This window comes from Castor canadensis, chromosome 19 (assembly GCF_047511655.1).
Source record: "Castor canadensis chromosome 19, mCasCan1.hap1v2, whole genome shotgun sequence".
NCBI classification, from domain to species: Eukaryota; Metazoa; Chordata; class Mammalia; order Rodentia; family Castoridae; genus Castor; species Castor canadensis.
Window position 1 is genome coordinate 6121648 of NC_133404.1, and position 22433 is coordinate 6144080.

The 22433-nt window shown below is 51.9% G+C and overlaps 1 protein-coding gene across 18 annotated transcripts in view; it reads left to right on the forward strand.

The window, feature by feature from the left end:
• Lingo1 (leucine rich repeat and Ig domain containing 1) overlaps positions 1-22433 on the forward strand; it is a 188637-nt gene that overhangs the window by 42077 nt on the left and 124127 nt on the right. For 2 of the 18 annotated variants that reach the window (XR_012444049.1, XR_012444045.1), the window contains one exon: positions 9763-13922. The exons of 14 other annotated variants lie outside the window; for them this stretch is intronic. The gene's annotated coding sequence lies outside the window, so the exon portion shown is untranslated. Of the gene's footprint in view, positions 1-9762; positions 13923-22433 lie in introns of those variants that run through there. 2 more of the 18 variants (XR_012444048.1, XR_012444046.1) reach the window with 1 other exon arrangement.

The window sequence follows — 22433 nt, forward strand, 5'->3', positions numbered from 1 at the left end:
ATGCCCACTATCTCCACTCCTATTCAACATAGTACTGGAATTCCTAGCCAGAGCAATTAGGCAAGAAGAAGGAATAAAAGGAATACAAATAGGTAAAGAAACTGTCAAAATATCCCTATTTGCAGACGACATGATCCTATACCTTAAAGACCCAAAAAACTCTACTCAGAAGCTTCTAGACATCATCAATAGCTACAGCAAGGAAGCAGGATATAAAATCAACAAAGAAAAATCATTAGCATTTCTATACACTAACAATGAGCAAACTGAAAAAGAATATATGAAAACAGTTCCATTTACAGTAGCCTCAAAATAAATCAAATACCTAGGTGTAAACCTAACAAAGGATGTGAATGACCTCTACAAGGAAAACTACAAACTTCTGAAGAAAGAGAGTGAGGAAGACTATAGAAAGTGGAGAGATTTCCCATGCTCATGGATTGGTAGAATCAACATAGTAAAAATGTCTATACTCCCAAAAGTAATCTACATGTTCAATGCAATTCCCATCAAAATCCCAATGACATTCATCAAAGAGATTGAAAAATCTACTGTGAAATTTATATGGAAACACAAGAGGCCACGAATAGCCAAGGCAATACTCAGTCAAAAGAACAATGCAGGAGGTATCACAATACCTGACTTCAAACTATGTTACAAAGCAATAACAATAAAAACAGCATGGTACTGGCACAAAAACAGACATGAAGACCAGTGGAACAGAATAGAGGACCCAGATATGAAGCCACACAACTATAACCAGCTTGTCTTTGACAAAGGCGCTAAAAATATACGATGGAGAAAAAGCAGCCTCTTCAACAAAAACTGCTGGGAAAACTGGTTAGCAGTCTGCAAAAAACTGAAACTAGATCCATGTATATCACCCTATACCAAGATTAACTCAAAATGGATCAAGGATCTTAATATCAGATCCCAAACTCTAAAGTTGATACAGGAAAGAGTAGGAAATACTCTGGAGTTAGTAGGTATAGGTAAGAACTTTCTCAACGAAACCCCAGCAGCACAGCAACTAAGAGCTAACATAGATAAATGGGACCTCATAAAGCTAAAAAGCTTCTGTTCATCAAAAGAAATGGTCTCTAAACTGAAGAGACCCCCCACAGAGTGGGAGAAAATATTTGCCAGCTACACATCAGACAAAGGACTGATAACCAGAATATATAGGGAACTTAAAAAACTAAATTCTCCCAAAACTAATGAACCAATAAAGAAATGGGCAAGTGAACTAAACAGAACTTTCTCAAAAGAAGAAATTCAAATGGCCAGAAAACACATGAAAAAATGCTCACCTTCTCTAGCAATAAAGGAAATGCAAATTAAAACCATGCTAAGATTCCACCTCACCCCTGTTAGAATAGCCATCATCAGCAACACCACCAACAACAGGTGTTGGCGAGGATGCGGGGAAAAAGGAACCCTCTTACACTGTTGGTGGGAATGTAGACTAGTACAACCACTCTGGAAAGAAATTTGGAGGCTACTTAAAAAGCTAGACATTGATCTACCTTTTGATCCAGCAATACCACTCTTGGGGATATACCCAAAAGACTGTGACACAGGTTACTCCAGAGGCACCTGCACACCCATGTTTATTGCGGCACTATTCACAATCACCCAGTTATGGAAACAGCCCAGATGCCCCACCACTGACGAATGGATTAAGAAAATTGTGTATCTATACACAATGGAATTTTATGCAGCCATGAAGAAGAACGAAATGTTATCATTCACTGGTAAATGGATGGAATTGGAGAACATCATTCTGAGTGAGGTTAGCCTGGCCCAAAAGATCAAAAACCGTATATTCTCCCTCATATGCGGACATTAGATCAAGGGCAAACACAACAAGGGGATTGGATTTTGATCACAAGATAAAAGCGAGAGCACACAAGGGAGGTATGAGGGTAGGAAAAAAAAAAAAAAGAATTAACCTAGAAGGTAACACACACGCACAGGAAATCAATGTGAGTCAACTCCCTGTATAGCTATCCTTATCTCAACCAGCAAAAACCCTTGTTCCTTCCTATTATTGCTTATACTCTCTCTTCAACAAAATTAGAGATAAGGGCAAAATAGTTTCTGCTGGGTAGCGATGGGATGGGGGAGGAGGGAGGGGACGGGGGTAAGGGAGGTGGTGGGGGAAGGGGGGAGAAATGACCCAAACATTGTATGCACATATGAATTAAAAAAAAAAAAAAGAAAAAGTATGACACAGGGAAAAAAAAAAAAGGTTGCAAGGAACCTTCCCAGCCCCCACCCTAGAAGGGGGTTACTCACAGGTCTTTGAGCTGTCATTCTACCTCTGGCTTGTCCTCTCTGACCCTGTCTCATTCTGGTGTGCTGGTGGATGAAGAGGCTTGTGTTGGGGTAAGAGGTGGGGTCCAGTTTTCTGGGTGATCTGAACCCTGAGAAAGGTTGCAGCCATTTGGGGGCCTGTGCCTTTGGGGCCTGTTCCTGGCTTAGGCAGGAGGTAGGAGAAGGCAGGGGTCTGGTGCTCTCTCTGGCCCCTGGGAGACAACCTGCCAGGCCATGCTGAGGCTCCAGCCTCCTATGACCTGGGCCTTGGCCAGCCCAGGGCTCCGGAAGGGCCTGCTGACTCTTGGAGGATGGAGTAGTCTTTTTGTACCTGGAGTTGGCTTGAGTTTGAATCCACTCCTCCCAGTGTGTGGCCTGGCTGAGTGCTGGCCTCTCAGAGCCTCAGTGTCCCCATCTTTTGGTGGCAGCAATGCTTCATCTCTTTGGGCAGTGGGGAGGATTCAATCAAATTATGTTGGCTAAGCCCCACATGGTGCCTGATGGGTACTGATTTGTCTTTGGAGAGAAGGTGTTGGCTTCAGGGCCTGCCTCTCTGGGAGTGACCCCTCTCTGGAGCTAAGCCTGGGAAGGACATGAGGTCCCCACTCCAGCTGTGAGCCCTGAGAGCTGTCTGCTTCCCGGGATCCAGGCCCCAACTCTTAGGACCTTCCATCCCAGGTACACCGTCTCAGGGGACTGTGGGTGAGCCATACTCCTTTGACCCCAGATCTCAGCTTTACCCCTTACCACAGTGTGACTATGGACAAGTCACTACATCCCTTTGAGACTCGGTTGCTTTACCTGAAAACAAGGGTGCTCAGAGTTCCAGAACAACACAGGCTTACTTGCAGAGTGAGCATGTGAAGGTTGACAGGGACGGCACTCTTTCAGGCCCTCCCTCCTTTGCTTCTCTTCCTTGGGGACATCTCTGCTCTGGTGTGGAGTGGGATACAAGGTGAGCAGATGCAGCTGTCCAGCACTGCCTGGTGTGGGCCACTGTCCAGACAGGGTGGGTGATGTATTTGGCTCTTTTCCCTGCAGTCTCCATGAAAGTCCATGCCTCTATCCTAGCCTCCTCTAGGTGCTTTTGACACTGTCCATCCCAGCCTAGGGCATGGCATGGTGGGGAGGACAGCCAGACCCTGGCGGCTCCTCCCCTGGGAGTGTAAAGAGGTTTACATTAGGCTCACCTTGGTCACTGTATTGGCCACCATATCTCCTGGGGGAGTGTGTGTTAGGGGAGGCAGGAGAGAGACTGGAGAGAGGCCATGGAAGGCCGCTGGAGGAGACCTCAGGGGGACTTTACGTGAGTTAGTGTGAGTAAGAAAAGAGGACCCTTAAGGCGGGTGGTCTAGCGAGAGGAAAGGCCTAGAGGTGGGAATGGGCCAAGTGTGTGTGGGGGCGGTTGTATCTTTTCCTTGACCTCAGGCTCCATGCAGTTCTGCTGGAGGCCTTTGCTGGCTGGTGGCGGCCAGTGGGGGCTTCCTACTCTGGGTCCACCCTGCCACAGACAGTCTCCTGTTTCCCATTTAGCTCTGTGACCCAGAGCCTGGCCTGGATCTGTTGCAGTGGGGGTCTGAGACAGTAAGGCCAGAGACTCAGGTAGGACCTGCACACCAGGGTCCATAAACTGCCTCTGAGAGCAGTGAGAGCCATGGGAGGATCTCGAGCAGCAGGGGCTTAAATGACAGCAGAAAGAGAGACAGGGCAGGAAATACCTGCAGTGACAAGGCTGCAGCAGGCCAGAGAAATTCCCCTGCTGTCCCTGTTCCCCAGGCTGCAGTGCCTCATCTGACCCCAGTGAGGAATGAATCGCAGGTGTAGATCACCCGGGCGAGTGGGCATCGATTTCCATTAGAAGGCTGGGCTGTGAATCTATCTCTGCTGGCCTGTGACAAGCCAGGGCCTGGGCTGGCTCTGTGTGATAGGTGGGGAGCAGCGGAGGGGAGGGGACAGAGACCCACATCGATTCCTTTTCCTGTGTTGGCCAGCAGTGTCTCCATGGATCAACCAGGGCTCTCTGCACAGACCTGATTCTCTCCCTCACAATTTGTATTTATTGCTTTATTTGCTTAATGGGAGGCCAGAGGCTGAGCTACCTTGTCCCCAAAGTCTGGGACAGAGGAAACGCTCAAGAAGTAATTGTTATGGGAAAGACAGAAAAACGCAGTAGGTGTCTGGCCTGGCAGACCCCCTGCCCTCAGGGAGTCCCACGCAGGGAGCAGAGGAGGAAGAGGTAGATGAGGCTGAGGGCTCCCCTGTCTGCCCGGGGTACCCTGCTTCAGTCCCCTTTGTGGCAGAGGAGGGTGCCAGTGCTCCTCCGGAACCCATTGGGGATGCAGGAGCTGTCGTGAGACTGGGGATCCTGGTGGTGGGATGCACTGGACAGTGAACACTCACTGGTTTAGGAGCCAGAGGTGGCCCCACTCAGAGGAAGGGAGGCCATTGGTTGCTTTGTCACAAATGCTGTCTTTCCCTGCTATTCCCTGGAGCAATCCTCTTTCAACTCTGTTTTGCATTTTGTGTTTGTGTGTTTGCCTCCCTGGTTCTAAAGACTTGCCCTTTGTTGCTGCCCCTTGGTTTCCCAGTTTTTGGCATTAACTCTGGACCTTGACCATGAAAGTGAAAGTGGAGGGTTGAGCTCTACTTGACATGGGCCTCTTCCATCCCACTCACCCACATCTGTAGGTGGCTGTCTCCCAGCTGAGCCTTGTAGTGTACTCTGAGGCCTTCTTCCTCCTTTCCTCCCTCCCTCTCTTCCTCCCTCCTTTCCTTTTTCCTTCCTCTTTCCTTTTTCTTTTCTCTTTTTTGAAACAAGGTCTTGCTGTGTAGCCCAGGCCAACCTTGAACTCACAGTCCTCCTGCCTCTGCCTTCTGAGTGCTGGGATTGCAGGCATGAACCACTACACCCAGCTTGACATTTTCTTTCCTTCTCTTCCTTCCTCCCTCCCTCTCTCCTTCCTTCCTTCCTTCCTTTTTTGTAGTACTGGGGTTTGAACTCAGGGTCTGCACCTTGAGCCACTCCACCAGCTCTATTTTGTGAAGACTGTTTTTGAAATAGGATCTTGTGAACAATTTGGCTGGGCTGGCTTCGAACCTCAGTCCTCCTGATCTCTGCCTCATGAGTAGCTAGGATTACAGGCATGAGCCACCAGTGCCTGGGTGATTTTTCATTTCTTGACAACTGTGCTTTCCATGGAGTCTTTGGGTGGGAGATTTTTAAAAATATAATTAATGCTATTCCTAACTTTCCCTAGTTGGGTAAACCTCCTCTCAACTAAGCACAAAAATACTCCATCAATTTTATCTTCTTGGAGAAAGCTCTCGCTATGCCTGTGACCAGCTCCTTTTTGGTTTATTTAGACACCTGTTCTTTTGTGTTGGATCTCTCTCTTTCTTTCTTTCTTTCTTTCTTTTTTTTTTTTTTTTGCAGTATGGGGTTTGAACTCAGGGCCTTGCACTTGCTAGGCAGGTATTCCACTACTTGAGTCACTCCACCAGCTCTTTTTTTGTGTCAGGTTTTTTCAAGATAGGGTCTCGAGAACTAGTTCCCTGGGGGTGGCTTTGAACCTCGATGCTCCTGATCTCTGCCTCCCGAGTAGCTAGGATTACAGGTGTGAGCAGCTTCACAGGCAATGATAGTTTTTTTTACGTTTCCTTCTGTCTGCATCCCCTTTTCTCTTCAACTTGCTCCCTTTTCTCTTTGATTCCTTGTTTGGGACTCTCTGCTCCATATTAAAGACTTCCTCTATTAATTCACTCAGCAGAGCTTGTTGAGTGGTGTCTGTGTTGGCCCCATTCTCTAGCCCTGAACAAAACGGGGTCAGCAGTCACAGCCGGCGGGGGTGGGGGGGCGACATCCGAGTGTCTAGTGATGCGCGATGGGGGCTTCTGCTGGAGGGAACACTAAAAAGGCTGGTGTCCCTGATGTATGCGTGAGCTTGTCACTGAGGCTTTCCTGTGGTTGCTCACAGGAACCCCAATGGCAGCCTTCACTGAGAGCACTCCGAGTCCCCTGGGGCTGAGTGGAACAGAAAGGCTGGGAACTGGTCTGAAATTCAGCTCACAGATTTTCACTTATTCTTTTCATTTTCAGTCTGGGCTCCCACCCTCCTTCCAGCCTGGGGTCTCCCAGCCCAGAGACCGTCAGCCTAATTCTCCAAGAAGAAAGAATAAAGACCAGGCTTCCCTGGACAGAGCTGGGGAGAGAGCCCTTTGGGGTCCACCTGCTTCTATCACACGCTTCTGCCCAGCCCTCCGCTCCTGTGTCCGGAGTGGCCCTGTGACACCAGTTCTGGAGCCTGTGTCCTGCTTGGTGATAGGACAGGACTTAGGACTCAACCTTCTCAGCTCTGTCAGGCCAATTCCCACTCATTCATCTGTCCAACTTCCAAACTTACATTGCTTTTCCTCTTCTTCCAGTCTGGGTCCTTTATGTACAAAAGACAGACGTCCTCTCTTGTAATGGGGTTTTGCAGTGAGTAGAAGTAAACACAACACAACTCTCAGTCTGCACGGTCCATCTGTACGGCCACAGTTGATCCATTCGTGCTGGTGGACATTTAGGGCGTCCCCCCTCCACTCTTGGAACAAAGCCACAGTGAGCCTTGTTATGTTAGTGTGTGCGTGGAGACCGTCTTGGTGCAGAATTGCCTGGTACTGGGGCACGTGGGCCGCCAGCTTTTCAATAGAAGCTTGAAGTTTCTCCAGATGCTTCGATGGCTTTCACTTCACCAGCAGTGCGTGAAGGCCCTGTTGCTCCAACACTTGGCACTCTTTAACTTTTTAGGTGTCCAGTAAATTAATAAGTAATTTTTTTGGCGGTACTGGGGTTTGAACTGAGGGCCTCATGTTTGCTAGGCAGGGTGGTCTACCACTTGAGCCACTCCACCAACCCTGTTATTTCTTGGGTATTTTTGAGATAGGGGTCTCAGCCCCTGGCTGGCTTTGAACCTCCATCCTCCTGATCTTTGCCTCCCGAGTAGCTAGGATTACAGGCGTGAGCCACCGTGCCCAGCCTTCACTCTTACTTTGCACTTGGCATTTCTCAGAGCTCTGTGAAACTTTGACAAGCCTTGTCATGTGTTCATTGGCCCTTCAGTTCTCCTCATCTGACAATTGCCTGTTCTTCCTTGCCTTTTAGAAAATGTGAGTGATTCGTCTTTTTATTATTGATTTGCAGAGTTCTTTATATAGCCTGGAAACAGATATGTATGTATTTTTTGGTCAGCTCTGTGTGCTGCAGTATCTTCTTCTAGTCTCTCAGTGGCTTGTCTTTTCCTTTGTGATGGCTTTTGTTGAATAGAGGGTTTAAATTGTCGCAAAGTTAAATTTCTCACCTTTATGGCGTACACTCTCGATAGCTTGTTGGGAGTGAGCATTTTAAAGGTTCTTTTCTCAGAGACAGGTTGTCCTGATTTGCCCTTGGAGTGGGCAGAGGGATGACAGGCAGCCCAGGTGCACAAATGGCAGACAGGAACACAGAGGGAGACGGGAAGAGTTACTCATTAATGCATAACCGAGGTGCACGGGGTGGGCAAAGTTTCAGAGCACTTTAGAGGCAAACCCCCAGCTTGATCCTTCATACCATCCAGAGGGCCCTTTCTTTGTTCTCCCTTGGAGAACCAAGGTCTCCCCTAGGGGACATCATAGGTGACTTTGATTCAAGCTCAACTCCAGCAGCGGTGGCTGGGCTGGGAGTTTCCAGGCTCTGGGGAGGCTGGTTAATTAGTGTCCAGGGGAAGGTGAGGAGAGGCAGCCTGGGCGTCTGTGCTGCTGTTGCTCAGAGAAGTGTTTGTGCCTCCAAAATCTTGCTGCTGGGGAAATGGGAAGGGCTTTGGGGCGTGGGACTGCTCCCAGAGCCCTGGCTCTGCCTGGCCCCGCTGTGGCTGTGATTGTGGGCGAGCTCGGGACCTCTCTGAGTCTGTCTCCTGGGTAAAGTGGGAGCCATTCCAGGCTGGGTAGGAGGTAGTGATCAGGGCTCCTGAAACTACAAAGGGATCTCAGGTAGAAGACCTGTCCCAGCAGGGCAGTGGGAGAAGGGCAGCACCCCGAGCTGGGCAGAGGAGTGGGCTGCACAGAGGCACACTTGGGGCCATGAGTGAGGGGTGGGGAAAGTCAGGAGGTGGTGGGGTGGGATCAGTGCTCCTTATTTCCTTGTAAAAGGTTGTTTTTGAGAAACTGACCGTGACCCAGTGAGTTAGGGGGAGAAAGTGGGTCTTAGAGGTAGGGCTGGGGGAGGTGCTAGGTCCTGGGTGTGTGAGGGCCTCTCTGTCCCCAGCCTCTGCTGATCAGTCACCTGTCCCTCCTCCTCTCCAGGCCAGGCTGGTCTTCTACTTTCAGGCCCTCGTGGGCCTGAGGAGTTAATTTTGAAGTCTGAGAGAGAGCCTGGCGTGGCGGTATGCAAATCCACACACTTTCATAAACTGCTTAATTAGGCAAATGTTAATGAGACGTTAATTACTGTTGTGCCCGTGGATCCCACGGAAACGGGAATTATGTTTCTCTTCAAACATCCCGTCTTAATTATAACTTGTGCCTAATTCTGCAGCTTCCAGCAGCCAGCGAGGGCGGGCCGGGCACCTCCTGTTCTCGGTGGCTCTCCCAGAATGGGTCTCCATTCATTCCTCAGACATCTGTGAAGTACCTACTAGGTGCTCAGTGCCGCCTGGAGCTGGTGCTGGGTGACAGGACGCCAAGCCCTGCGGCAGACTGCCATGGGAGGCCACACTGCTGGGGAGGCCCCTGGGACAGACAGAGATGTGGGGTGCAGCATGGCTGGCGAGGATGGGCTCAAGAGGAAGTAGTGTGTCCTTTGGGGTGGCAGGTCAGGGAGGCTTATAAAGGAGTGGAGTGTGTGCTGAGTGTGAAAAGTGGAGAGGTAGCTGGCTGTCAGCGGCTCACCTCTGTAATCTAGCTACTTGGGAAGCTGAGATTGGGAGGATTGTGTTTTGAGGCCAGCCCAGGCAGGAGTTCACAAGACCCCAATCTCAACCAGTAGCTGGGCATAGTGGTGTGTGCTTGTCATCCCAGTCTCTATGTGGGAGGCTGAGATCGGGAGGATATCAGTTCCAGGTCAGTCTGGGGTTTGCGAAACCCCATCTCGGTGGCAAAAAGCTGGGTGTGGTGGTGCATGCCTGTCATCCCAGCAATGGTGGGAGGCTTAAAAATAGGTAGATCATGGTCCAGGTGGGCCTGGGCAAAAAGTGAGACCCTATCTCAAAAAATAAGCAAAGCAAAAAGGGCTGGAGGTGTGGCTCAAGCAGTAGAGCACTTGCCTTGCAAGCCTGTTGAAACCCCAGAACTGAAAAAAAAACAAAAGGGTGAAAGGTGCCTGATAGATACTGAGAGATAGGTAAGAGACTGGGAGTTTGGGTGGAGGCTGCTGCTTGGGTGGAGACCTGGTAAATGAAGCCTTTTCTGCTGGATAGCTACACTAAAGTACAGTCCCTTTCTGGTCTTTCTCCAGCTTCTAATCCTCATCTCTTGACCTTGAGGCAAGGAGTCTGGGAGACACCTCAGAGAGCATGGACTCTGCTCAGAGCCTCTCAGGACCTCACTTACTCCACGTGCACTCTCCTGGCCTGGTCGGGAATTGATTCTGGGCCTCTCTTGACCCAGGTGGTCAGCGCGGGCTTCCTGGAGGAGGCTTGCCCAAGTCTTGCTCCTGTGGAGCGCTGAGGCTCTGTATCGTACCCTTGGCCTTTGAGCATAAGATGTGTTTGGTGTACCATGTCCCTCTGTCAGGGCCTGACCACCATAGCCAGTGTGCTAAAAGACTGGCCGTCATACCACTGTCCCCTGCATCAGCCGGCTGTTCCTTCGTCTGAAGGGGCTGCCCAGGGCTACTGCAACGCTCTGCTTGTCCTCTTCCTCTGCATGGTACCAGGAAGCCTCAGGCTGCTCTGGCTGCAGCCTAACCTGCCAGGGTGGATTCAGGGCCCAGTCATCAGGTTCTAGGACTTGAAAGACCCAAGAGGGCATGAAGCCCATTTCACAGATGGGAACGTGGCACCAGAGGGGGGCAGGGTCAGGAGCAAGAGCATGGCGGCCCAGGACTGGGTCTCGATGGCCTGCAGGCCTGTCCTCGGGAACGGCAGTGGGAGCCTTCCATCTCCCTGAGCACTGCTGGAAGCCAGACCTCACTCTGTCACTCCAGCCCACCTCACGGATGGAGAAAATGAGGCCAGAGAGGCCATGGGCAGGGCTGGAGGCTCTGGGGGCCCGAGCAGTGTGTGACACCCCTCCCTTTGGGGGAATCTTGGGCCAGGCACCCCAGGACGGGCCTCCCTTCCATGTTCCTGATGGGAAACTGCTGGGTGCCCTTCTATCTACAATTGTCAGGCATTTAATTACAGCGGGAGATGATTTACCTGAACTGTGCTGTGTGTGACTTGACCAGATTAACGGCCTTTCTAGTCTGGACATCTTAACTTGCACAAGCACAACTGTGGTGGAAGAAACCCTCAACCCGTTCCGTGTATTTGCACAATTACACCTTAGCCCTTAAACCAGTCACCATGTTCCCAGGTAAGAAAACAGAGCGCATCCATCAGCCTCTGTGCATTAGCGAGACTGCTGGGATAGCCTTGGCTCTGGTGCTCACGTTCTTGGTGACTGGGCTGTGGTGGCCTTGACCCTCACAGATGGGTGTTGGGTACCCTCCCCCTCCCCCCCCACCCGGTGCACTGGAGTGAACTTCTGATTTAATAGAACGACAAGGATTTAAAAATGAATGCTTGTTAATAATAACAATAAAATAAAACCTTTTGCAAAATCCTTCTGGCCCCGTGTTCCTGGTTTTGTTTCCAATGTGGACCTCACTGTCAACCCTGTAACCCCACCCCTGTTCCTTCTCCAGAATGTACTTACTTCTTCCTCTTCCTGGGTCCTAGGTCCCCAGCCCCAGCAGGACACAGAATGCTCATTGCAGATTTAGAAATTTAGAACCTCAGAACTAGAGGCCAAAAAACCCAAAAGAACTGGAGGCCACTCACAGTGAGCCTGTGGCCTGGAGGCCTCAAACTCAAAACGCCTCAGGGGTTGGGTGGGGGAGAATGAGCAGAGTGGGCTGGGAGGACTGTAGGGAAGGCAGAGCCCGGGGATCATTAGAGGCTGTCCTGATCCAAATGTCTGCCTCTCCCCCCAGAGTGGAAATGCATGCCAGATCAGATTTTCCCAAGAGAAGTCAGAAATCCAGAATTCCTACATGATTTGCAAAAGTTGGCAACTGAGTCTGATCTGTCAAGCAGGCCAAGTGAAGCATTCTGCTGCTCAGTTGGGAATGCATGTCTGCTCCAAACCCTGCTTTTGTACACAGGCACTGAGGCCCAGAAGGGCCGGGCCTGGCCTGGGCCTTGGATACCCTCAAAGGTTGGGCTCACTCCAGAAGCCCTGGTGCCTCCCCCCCATCCTCAGTGACCCTCTGCACCCAGCCTGGGCTGTCAAATGTTCCTTACCCTCCCCATGGAGGTGTGCTTGAGCGACAACCAGAAACAGGGGTGCTGCGGAAGGCAGGCGTGAGTCACCGCCACACTCCCTTTTAAGGAGGAAAAAGAAGCTGTCTCTTTTGAATTGTCACCCTGGCCCACTCGCAGTGGGGGAAGGGAGCCCTCTGAGATGTCACAGTTGCTTTCTGGGTCATGTCTTCCTCCAGGATGGTCACTGGCTGGAGCCAGGTGAAAATGACGTCCTGGCTTTCCATGGCTGTGGCCAGGGGAGAGGGCCAAAGAGCATGTTTGTCCAGTTGTGACTTTGAAAATAATGCAGGAACTCTTTTATTAAAACGACTATGTCACCAATTGACGTGTTTTAATAGGACAAGATTTCCAAAATGGCACACGCCTCCTCAGAATAGGTGTCTTTCTCCTTAGTCACCATTCCAGTTTGTCACGTGTAGCGTGGATGCCTGTTCCTGGCTGGGCAAGAAATGAATGCTTCTTTCAGCTTGCTCTACAACTCCGGAAGTTAGGGGATGGGCATTGAGGCAAAGGGGACACTTCTGAGCACGAACTGCACGTCAGACACTGTACTTGGCACTTCAGTATGTGACTCCCTTACTCTTCACACTTCACAGTGACATGGTAAGGTTGATGGAATGGGTCCATTTTTTTTTTTTCTTTTTGAGTTACTCAGGGCATCGCACTTGCTAAGCAGATGCTCTACCACTTAAGCCACCCCCCCAGTCCTTTTTGCTCTGGTTATTTTGGGATAACGTCTTGCTTTTAGCCCAGGCCAGCCTAGACCTCAAAGTATTTTACACTTCCCACTGTCGCTGGGATGACAGACGTGCACCACCATGCACAGCTTTTTTCCATTGAGATGGGGTCTCATGAACTTTCTGCCTGCGCTGGGCTGGAACTGCAGTCCTCTTAATCTCAACCTCCCAAATATCTAGGATTATAAGCCCTAGCCATCAGTGCCCAGCTGGGTTCCATTTTTTTTTTTTCAGGTGAGGAAACTGAGTCTCTGTGAGTAATTTGACCATGGCTGTCTGTCCCCAGGCCTACCTGGGCAAGTTGGCTCTGGCAGTCTGGGGGTTAGCAGGCCTTGCAGAGACCTGTTCTCCCTTCCAGCTGCCCTGCAGCCTTTGGCCTGGACAGCGTCCTTCTAGTCTATACTTCTCCTTTGTACTATCCATTCTCAGGCCCAGGGGCTCCTGGGAGCTGGTGACCTCAGGCCAGAGGCCAGGGAAGGAAGGGAAGCTGAACGGAAGGTAGTTTGTGTGCCTTTGCTTGTAATCACACAGGCCATGTACCTGCCCTCTGGGTGCCTGCCCCTCCCTCACTGGCCCTGCCATCAGGGTTTTGCAGGTATCCAGAGAAGATTCTGGCTTTACCTCTTCTTCCTGGATGGTGGGTAGTTTGCGTGGCCTGGAGCAGAGAAGAAGTTCACTGCCTTGGTCAGGGGGCCTGGTGGCTCCCTGTGGGCGGAGCAGAGCAGAGCTTACCTCAGACAGGTATAGGCTGAAGAGGGGATAAGTGCGGGGGAGATTTGGGCCAGGACAGCCTCACCCCAAGGTTTTCCCTCTGTCCTCTGGGCTTCTCCCTTGTGATGGTGACACTTACATTGCCCGAGTTCCTTCTCTGTGCCAAATGCAGTCCCAGGGGCTTTTTGTGGATGTTGGCCCATTTCATTTTCCTGAGACTCCATGGACGTCTCATACAATCATTTCTCAGGTGAGGAAATTGAGGCACAAGAGGAAAAAACAGGTTGCCAGGTTCACAGAGTAAATGGGGAAGCAGCCCAGCCATTGAACTCCAGAGGCTGAGTTCTTAGAGAACGCTGTGACCCTGGACCACACTCAAGCCTCACCTTCTCCAGGAAGCACACCATGACTACTTCAAAGTCCCCAAGGTTCAGCTGCCTCTGTTGCAGAATGGCTGGTCTCCTATCAGAGCAGGTAGATGGCAGGAGGCACCTAGGAAAGATCAAAAGAGCCAGCTTTGGAAGTCATCTAGTTAGCTAGACCCTTTGTAGGCAAGGACATGGAGGCCCAGAGATGGGGTGCAGCCTGCGTGGGGTGCACAGCCAGCCATCGGCAGAGCAGTACTCACTCTGATCTGATCCTGTTCACTTCCTGCTTTTTCCATTGGTTTTGCTTGAGAGCCAGGGCTGGGGGTGAGGGGTGAGTAGGGGAGAAGCCAGAGGGGACCACCTCTTCCTCTCCTTTGTCTCCAACCTCAAACCATGTGGACTGGTTCATTTTCAGTCTTCCTGTCATTTTTCACCTTCTCACCATTAAAAAAAAAATTGAGAGGGGAGGAGGAAGGGCAAGCCATTGACTTAAATGTTTAAATTAGCCCCACTTTGCTGAAAGCTGGGTGTCAGGATAAATCCTTTCCTACAGTGTCATATATCTTCTCCTGAGTGGGAAGTTGGTGAATAAATGAATATTCTTCATATATTATTATGGCCTGACACAACCAAGGCAGGGAGAGGCGGCCAGTGGTGATTAATGAGCAGGTCCCGGCTAACGAGTCAGAAGTTGGGCTCCTTACAGCCCTGGGGTGTCTGGGGCCCCTGCTGAGTGGTGGGGCTGAGCCCCAGCTTGGGGAGCTCCAGCCAGGCTTGGCTTGGGCTGTTGCTTTCTCTTCAGTCTGCTCTCTGTCTCAGAGCACCCTCCTCTGTGCCTTGCTGGCTCTCTTTACCCTGTCTCAATACCCTGTCTCTTGTCCTCCTGGACCTGAGGTGACATCTCTGTCACTCAGGCTCCATGGAGGGAATAGAATTCTGCAAAAACAACAGTCTGTGAGAACTTAACACCTACTTGGTTTTTAAATCAAAGGGTCTTGTCTAGGTCTTCTGACTGAGGGGGGAAACTAAGGCACAAAGATGGAAAGTCATCCCCATATGGCCTGTGGACACTCAGCCTCCATAGCTGATGCTTCCCCTTTCACCCCAAACCTGCGCTTGCTGACTGGATCTCGCACCCATGGGATGCCACCCATGGCAGTACCTGATCAGCTGACCCTAGCCACTCTTGTTTTGGGGACCTGGACATCCTATTTTGTCAGACCAGAGTCTGGGCCCCTTAGGAAGACTGCCCACGTAGAGCCTTCTCAAAGACATAGTCTCAAACATCAGACCACGAATGGTTCCCGAGGGACTGGGAGTCCTCTTGGAGAATGTGACTTTTAAATCAGGGATGGCGGTGTGCAGGGGTCCCCAGCATCTTGCCTTGCCCGAGGACTGTGGGTGCCTTTCCAGGGTTGGGCTTCATTTCCCACGGCTCCTCCCCTTGTCCACAGGCCATGGGGCTGGAGTCTGTATGGACAGGGAGACCTGCACTGCAGGCTGGTGAGCATGGCTGGGTGTGCGTGCGGCAGTGCACGTTAGTGTACTGTGGGTGTGCACACGTGGAGGTATCGGGCATGTAGCCCTCAGGGCATGTGTTTGGTGTAGTAGGGTAGCAAAGGGCATGTCCTCAGGTGAGCGCGTTGACAAAAGGCTCTTCCAACTGTGACAACTGGAAAGCCGGACAGTGAGATGCTCAGATGGAGGGATCAGCCACATTTTCACTTCCTCGCCAGTCAGGAGTGCTGACCCTGGGCCCCCAGCTCCGGCTCGGCCTTCCCTTGATGTTGTGTGTGAGTGTATGTTGATGTTATTTTGTGTGCTGGTGTGTGTGTGTGTGGTTGTCACTGGGTGTTGGTGTCTGTATTGTGGAGCTGGGTGATGCATGTGACCACAAGTGTGTCACTGTGCATTTTGTCATAAATATGTCTGTGAGAATTTATGTCTGCGTCATCGTGTGGGTATGCCTTATTTGTGAGTGTGGGTGTCACCGTGTCTGTGGGCCCTGTGTTCGCTATGAGACTGTGGATCAGGAAGTGTAAAGTGTTGCCACACATGAATGATTGTTTTGCTGCTGTCACATAAGGAGGGATGTAGAGATAAGGACCCTTTGGGGAATGATGTGGGCTGTGTGTGGCAGGGGGTGGGCAGAGTCTAGCCTGGGGACCTCCCTGGCCCTTCTGTGTATTCCTTGTAGCGGAGGCTTCATCTCCTTGGCCCTGCCCTAGATGGGTCCAGATCATCCCAGCAGGCCTTTGCAGCCATACTGGCCATACAGGATGGGGAGGAGTCCTGTTCCTAGCCATAGAGGAGACCCTAGTCCCAGCTAGGGATCAGGAGGAAGAAGTAGGGAGCCATTAAATGTCAAGCCACGTTGGAGCCACCAGAGAAGGCTTCCTGGAAGAGGCAGGGCTGGGTCAGGCCATGGAAGATTGAAAAGGAACTTAGTTGTATAGAGTGAAGAGAGGAGGGCAGTGGAAGAGGAGGAGCCAGCAAGGGCAAGTGGGTGGCACCAGGAAGGAGGGAGGAGTGTTGGAGGGGTTGAGAAGGAGGGCAGGCAGCAGACACAGAGGGTCCCAACCGTGCAAAGGAGCTGGGAAGGTGACTGCAGAACACTGGGTGCATAACAGATGCTCAGTAAATATTTGGGAAATGAAACTACTAGGGCATTTCCCATGTGACCTTTGGGAAAGTGTTTAATAGAAAGTGTGTACGACATAGTGACAACAGCTCCATTTGTTCACCTCCGACCGTTTAGGTGGCACTGCGCCTGCCACTTTGCACTGACATGGAGGCTCAGGGAGGTGGTGACACAAGTAAATGGTGCCCCCCCCACAGACTGGATTCTGGGTCTGACTTCAAAACCCTGCTTCTCCCTCTGTGTGCCTCAGTCTCCCCATCTTTACTGAAAGGGCCTGGAAGAGATGACCTTGGTTTTTCTGCTGCTCTAAGTTCCTCTTCTGAATGAGGTCCTGAGCCTGGCCTTCTGAGGCACCTTCCTCCCTCTCTGTCAGAACCTGGGGCCTCTGTCTCCTTCCCCCAGCCAGTGTGGGCCAGCCAGGTTTGGGCATTAGGGGCAGGATGGAGAACCCTTGCAGTGTGGGGTCTCTCCCTGCTCTTGAAGGGGACTGAGTAAGAACCTGGCTGTGCCCAAATCTGGTTCTATAAGAAGAGGCCTGACCTCAGGGAGAATTTGTGTGTCTATGTGAGGCCTGGCCCCCTTTCTTCCAGGCCCAGCTGGAAGAGACACCATACATCTCTCGTGCATAGCCCTAGACAGGTCTGCTGGCTTCCCGCCCACCTGAGTGCTTGAGCCTTGAATCCACTTTGGGAGCTGGAGACATCGAGGCTCCATTTTAGTGGTGAAGAAACTGAGGTTCTTCGATACTTGTGATTTTCTCAAGGTCCCCAGTGGCTGGGGACAGAGCTGGGCGAGGCTGTCTTTCCCCTTCCTGACTGCCTCAGTCTGGCCAGGGCACGGAAAGGCAGGGTAATTGTTCTGTGGGGAGCAGGGGGGCCACTGTGTCTTCTGAGGAGGCAGCCAGAGGCTCCCCTGCAGACTCTTCCTTCTTGGGGCTCCAACACCCAATGTAGACCCGTGGTGGGACTGTCACCTACTGCACATCTCACAAACAGCTGTGCTGTGCTGGGCCAAGTGCCCTGTCACCTTATCCTGGGAAGGCGGGACTGCCTAATGAATTGATTAATGTTGGAGAAGCACTTGGAGATCTTGGACTGCAAGGTACTCGATACATGTAAATCAGAGTGATTGTTATTACCCATAATTATTGAGTTTTTTGCTAGAGAAATTATTCAGAAGCAGACGGAGTCTGGGCAAGCATAGGGCCCTGCCAAAAGCAGTGGAATCTTCCTTCCCCTCCTTCCTTTCTTCCTTCCCCTCCTTCCTTCCTTTCTTCTTCACTCTCTTCCTCCCATCCCTCCTCCCTCCCTTTGTCCTCTCCTTCTTCCCTCCCCTTCCTCTCCTTCCTTCCTTCCCCTCCTTCCTCATCACTCTCTTCCTCCCATCTCTCTTCCCTCTCTTTGTCCTCTCCTCCCTCCCTCCCTCCCTTCCTTCCTTTCTTCCCCACTTTTCCCCTCTCCCTTCTTTCCTCCCTCCCTTCCTCCCCCCTTCCCTCCACTCCTCCCCCCTTCCCTCCACTCCTCCCCCCTTCCCTCCTCTCCTCCCCCCTTCCCTCCACTCCTCCCCCCTTCCCTCCACTCCTCCCCCCTTCCTTCCTCTCCTCCCCCCTTCCCTCCTCTCCTGTCTCCCTCCCTCTCTCACTCTCTGTGCCGGCTCTGGGCCTGTTGCCTGCTTTTCCATAGCAAGTGCTCTCTTTCTCTCATCTCTCATGAAGACAGGCACCTGGCACCGTTTGAAGGAGGAGGGGATTGGACAGTGGTTTCTCACACACTGGAGGGGAGAAAGGCCCAGGAAAAGGGCCTCAATTTCCCCATTAAGTGGATCCATAAGGGGTGCCCTGTGCCTCCGCAGGTGTGTGGGAGCACAAGCATGAGGACGCCCCCTCTGGGTTGGCAAGCTTGACGCCTTGGAGGCTTGGCCATACGTTGTTTCCACAAACATGGTGGGTGTGTCTGTGTATGCACGTGAGCACATGAGTCCCTCCTCCTTCAGACCTTGTTCTCACTGTGGCTCTGGGTCCTTGGCTGGACTGTTCCCTAATTAACCATTAGTTCCCTAATGGCTGAGGCTGAACTACTACTGCCAGACCGAGTGAGTGGTCTCCATGCCAATAGTCTCTGGCAGTCCAGCGCGCCAAATAAATTGTCTCCCTGAGCTGCTCCCCCCACCCAGCCCAGTCCTCTGTCTCCATGGCTGCCTTCATCTTTTGTGCCCAGCAGCTGGGGAGGGCCACCCTGATTCAGCACCATGAACAGCGCCTGGCTCAACCTGAGTGGCAGCTCTTTCCGGCTGGACGCAGCCCTCCGAGGTCATTCTGACCCAAGCGCTGCTTGCACACACAGGGACACTAAGGCAAGAGAAAGCCAGTGATGTCCAAGGACACACCTTGCGGCTCTGTGAATCCCCTGGCAGCACCCCAAAGCCTTAGGACTTGCTAGCATTGAGTCAGCAAGCAACCTACTGGGTGCCTATGTCTGTACCTGGCTCAGGGATGCAGAAGAGATGGAGACGTCAGCTTTCTGTTCTTTTCATCACATGGGACCCACAAAGCAACACCTACCACAGCCCCAGTGGGGGAGCTGGGCATGGTTCACACTGCAGGACTGTGGGCTTGGTTTTGGGGTGCCTCTGAGAAGTACTGGAGCTACAGAGCAGTTCCTGCCAGACAGAGAGTCAGGAAGGGCCCTCAGAGGAGATGGCACCCAGCCTGGAGTGGCAGCCTGGAGTGCTCCTGGAGGGAGCAGTAGCCTGGTCACCAAATAGGAGGCTGGAATGAGGCCAGCTGTGTGGGTGATGGCAAGAAGCCATCGTGGGCTGAGGGCAGCTGGCAGATGTGGGTCTGCCAAGGGGCTGTTCCCTGCCCTGTGGACATGGCTGACTGGTACATGACACCACTCTGGTCTCCAGTGCAGCAGCCTAGCTTGGACCAGACTCCCACCCTCATCCCCCCTCCCTCCCTCCCTTACTTGGGGTCTATGATTTCGTCTGGCCCTGGTTGTCTATGGTCTTTCTGCCTTTCGCTGTACCTGTGATCTTTCTCACCCAACCCAGGCTCCTTTCTCATCCCGGGCACTTGTCAAAGAGATGGGACGGAGCCCCCATGTCCTGTGGGGAGGCCCGGCCAGGGCAGACCTCTTGCTGCCCATTGATTAGCTTTGCTTTGACAGACACCAGGGGGCTGCACGTGACTTTGCGTAATTCAGTAATGACCTCGTGTAGGAAAGGATGGAACCACTGCTAATTAGCTCAGCTGGCTACTTTTACCCAACAAGTCTTTACTGTTGGGTTTCTGGCATGGCTGAGTGGTGGGACTCTGTGGGGAGCCAGCGGTGTGGGTAACTTGCCTTGAGGGTGACAGTAGGGGACAAGAAGAGCTGGAGCAGGCAGGGAGGGTGCCTCCCACGGCTGGCACTTTCCAGGGATGTGATCTCCTTAGCTTTCTGTCCCCAGCCTTGCAATCACATAGATGTGTGTTCAGCACCGAGCCCTGCCACTTGCAGGCCTTGTAACCTTAGGCAAGACAGCTGACCTCTCAGTTATAAGTCACCTCCTTTGAAGAATGAAGCTTGGTCACACTGGCCCCAAGAGGGTGGCTGTCTGGCTTGAGTGACATGATAGAGCTGGGTTCTTGGCACACAATGGAATTTAGAGTGTTCTGGTGGCCTCATGGTCACCTCTGGGGACCCCTTCCTCACCTGGGTATCGGCTCAGGTCTTGTTTATTCATCTTGGACACAACACCTACTGTCCAGCCACGTGACCCCTGTAGAAGGGGCAGATCTTCTCCCCATCTCTGCCTGTGGAGTGACACATGCCCCCTCCCCTTGCAGGGCACCGGTGGCTCACGCTTGTAATCCTAGCTACTCAGGAAGGAGAGATTAGGAAGATCATAGTTCGAAGCCAGCCTGGGCAAATAGTCTGTGGGACCCTATCTTGAAGATACCCCAACACAAATAAAAGGGGGCTGGTGGCATGGCTCAGGTGGTATGGCGCCTGCCTAGCAAGTGTGAGGCCCTGAGTTCAAACTCTAGTGCCACCACCAAAAATAAATAAATAAAGCACACCACCCGCTCCGTGCAGGCTCTGGGGTGGGGTCTTCTCTCACGAAGGTGGGGTGAATAGAGGACAGGAGGCCAAGAAGGAAGCCCGAAGCACCTGTCTTTCCTACAGAATGCCCTCCAGGGACTAGCTGTGAGTACACTCTCTCTTTATCTCCCCCACAGCCTATTGCTGTGCTCCTTCCAGGGCACTCTGACTATTACCAGCCTTGTCACCTTTCCCATCTCTGTGGCACACAGCGCTCAGGTTTGCTCACATCTGTGATGGCTACTCTGCAGGGGAGATGGACCGTAGTTGGAGTAATGGTAATAATAGCTAGGTGTGGTGGTGCATGTCTGTAATCCCAGGCTGAGGCAGGATTGAGAGTTTGAGGCCAGCCTGGGCTACCCAGTAAGTTCAAGTCCATCCTGGGCTGTATAGTGAGGCCCTTGCAAAAGCAAAACTGACCTCCAAAGCTCCACAGATCCCAAATCCAAACCAAAAACCAAGCCAAAACATAGTGGTAATAATGTCGACACGCGTCCTCTGTGCCAGGCACAGTCGAAAGCACTCTACAAGTGTTGACTCCCTAACTTGAGGTGGATGGAGTCAGATTTACTCCCCTTTTATAGAAAAGGAAGTTGAGGCCCAAGGAGGAGAAGGAGCCTCTTGAGGGCAGAAACTCTCCCTGGATCCACCTGGCTCAGGTTGGCAAAGGCTGACAGTCACAAGTGATAGGCCACACCCTGTACTGGACCCAGAGTGGTGGACGCACTCTGGCTCTTAAGGAGCCCACAGTCAGCAAGTGTACCCCTCCAGGCTTCCCCTGGCTTGCTTAACCTTCTCCCCGCCCAACTCAAGTGACTGTCTGTCCCTTGGATTGGCCCTGTCTCTGAGTCTGGGCGTCTTCCTGCAGGGTGGGAAGGGCAGAGATTCGGGTCTTGTTGACGGAAGGTTTTCACACTTTACAAAACCTTGGCATACAGTAAGTGCTCAATTAATACTTGTTTAATGGAGGAATGAGCGTCATTGTGCGAATTAAATGATACCATGTATATTAAGTGCTTGGCACTCAACCAAATACTTATTGAGTAAAAAAAAAAAAATCTTTGGGTAGAATAAAGGAGGTGATGGGTGTCAAGCGTCTGGCTCAGCACACAGAAATAGCAGTGGCAGTAATTGTTGGCATGGCATTCATTCTGGAAAGGGTTGTGGGGGGTGGACCGGAAGCAGGGCCAGGGAGGGGGAGAGACAGGGAGAGTCAGACACCGGAACTCCAAGGAAGAGGCAGGAGACAGCAGGGAGGAGGCTGGGTGGCAGCTGGGGCCCTGACACCCACTCCTGTGTGGAGCTGGGGACGGGAGCTTGTGCATGTGTGCACGCGTGTGGGCGGGTGTGTGTGTAAAACAAATAACTAGAAAATGAATTTAATTATAAGGCACTTTTAATAGCTATTTATATTTAATCCTGCTAATTCTGTGTCTTGTGTAGCCAAACTGTAATTCTGTTCTTCTTACTCATTTGCTAGTGAGAGTGGGAGAGAGAGGGAAAGGGAGGCTGCCACACAGGAAGGCAGCAGGCCTTCCCTCAACCTAGGGTCTTTCCAGTGCTGTTGCAAGGGACACTGGGCCCTGGCTCTGTCTCCAGGGCAGCTCATCTCTTGTATTTCCTTAGTACTTGGGATGGGGGTGGGGGCAGCAAAGGAGAGAGGCAGGCAGACCAGCTTCAAGTCCAAGGTAGGCCATGGCCTGGACGTCAGAGTCACTCATTTTGTCCATCTGAAAGTGGGCATGGTACAGCCCTCTCCAGGGCTGTTGGAGGATTGCATTGGAGGGGGAGGCCTGCCCCCAAATGCTTGTCCTGGGCCCCTATTACATTACTCTCACCCACCCCCAGCCTGGACACTTGTCTGGGTTTCAGTCACTCAGCAGAGTGGCTCCCAGGGAGCCCTCGGATCCCTGGCACAGAGAAGATGACTGACTAATGGGCTGGCCAATAGACTGCTAGGGTTCTGCTCCTTCTATCAGGATTTGATGCTGGCTGCAGGTCTGGGCTGAGAGTGAGTTGGAAGGTGGTACAGGGCTCCAGGCAGGCATAGGAGTGGGCAAAGAGGATGCATTCCTAAGACCGGACCACAGGCCTGG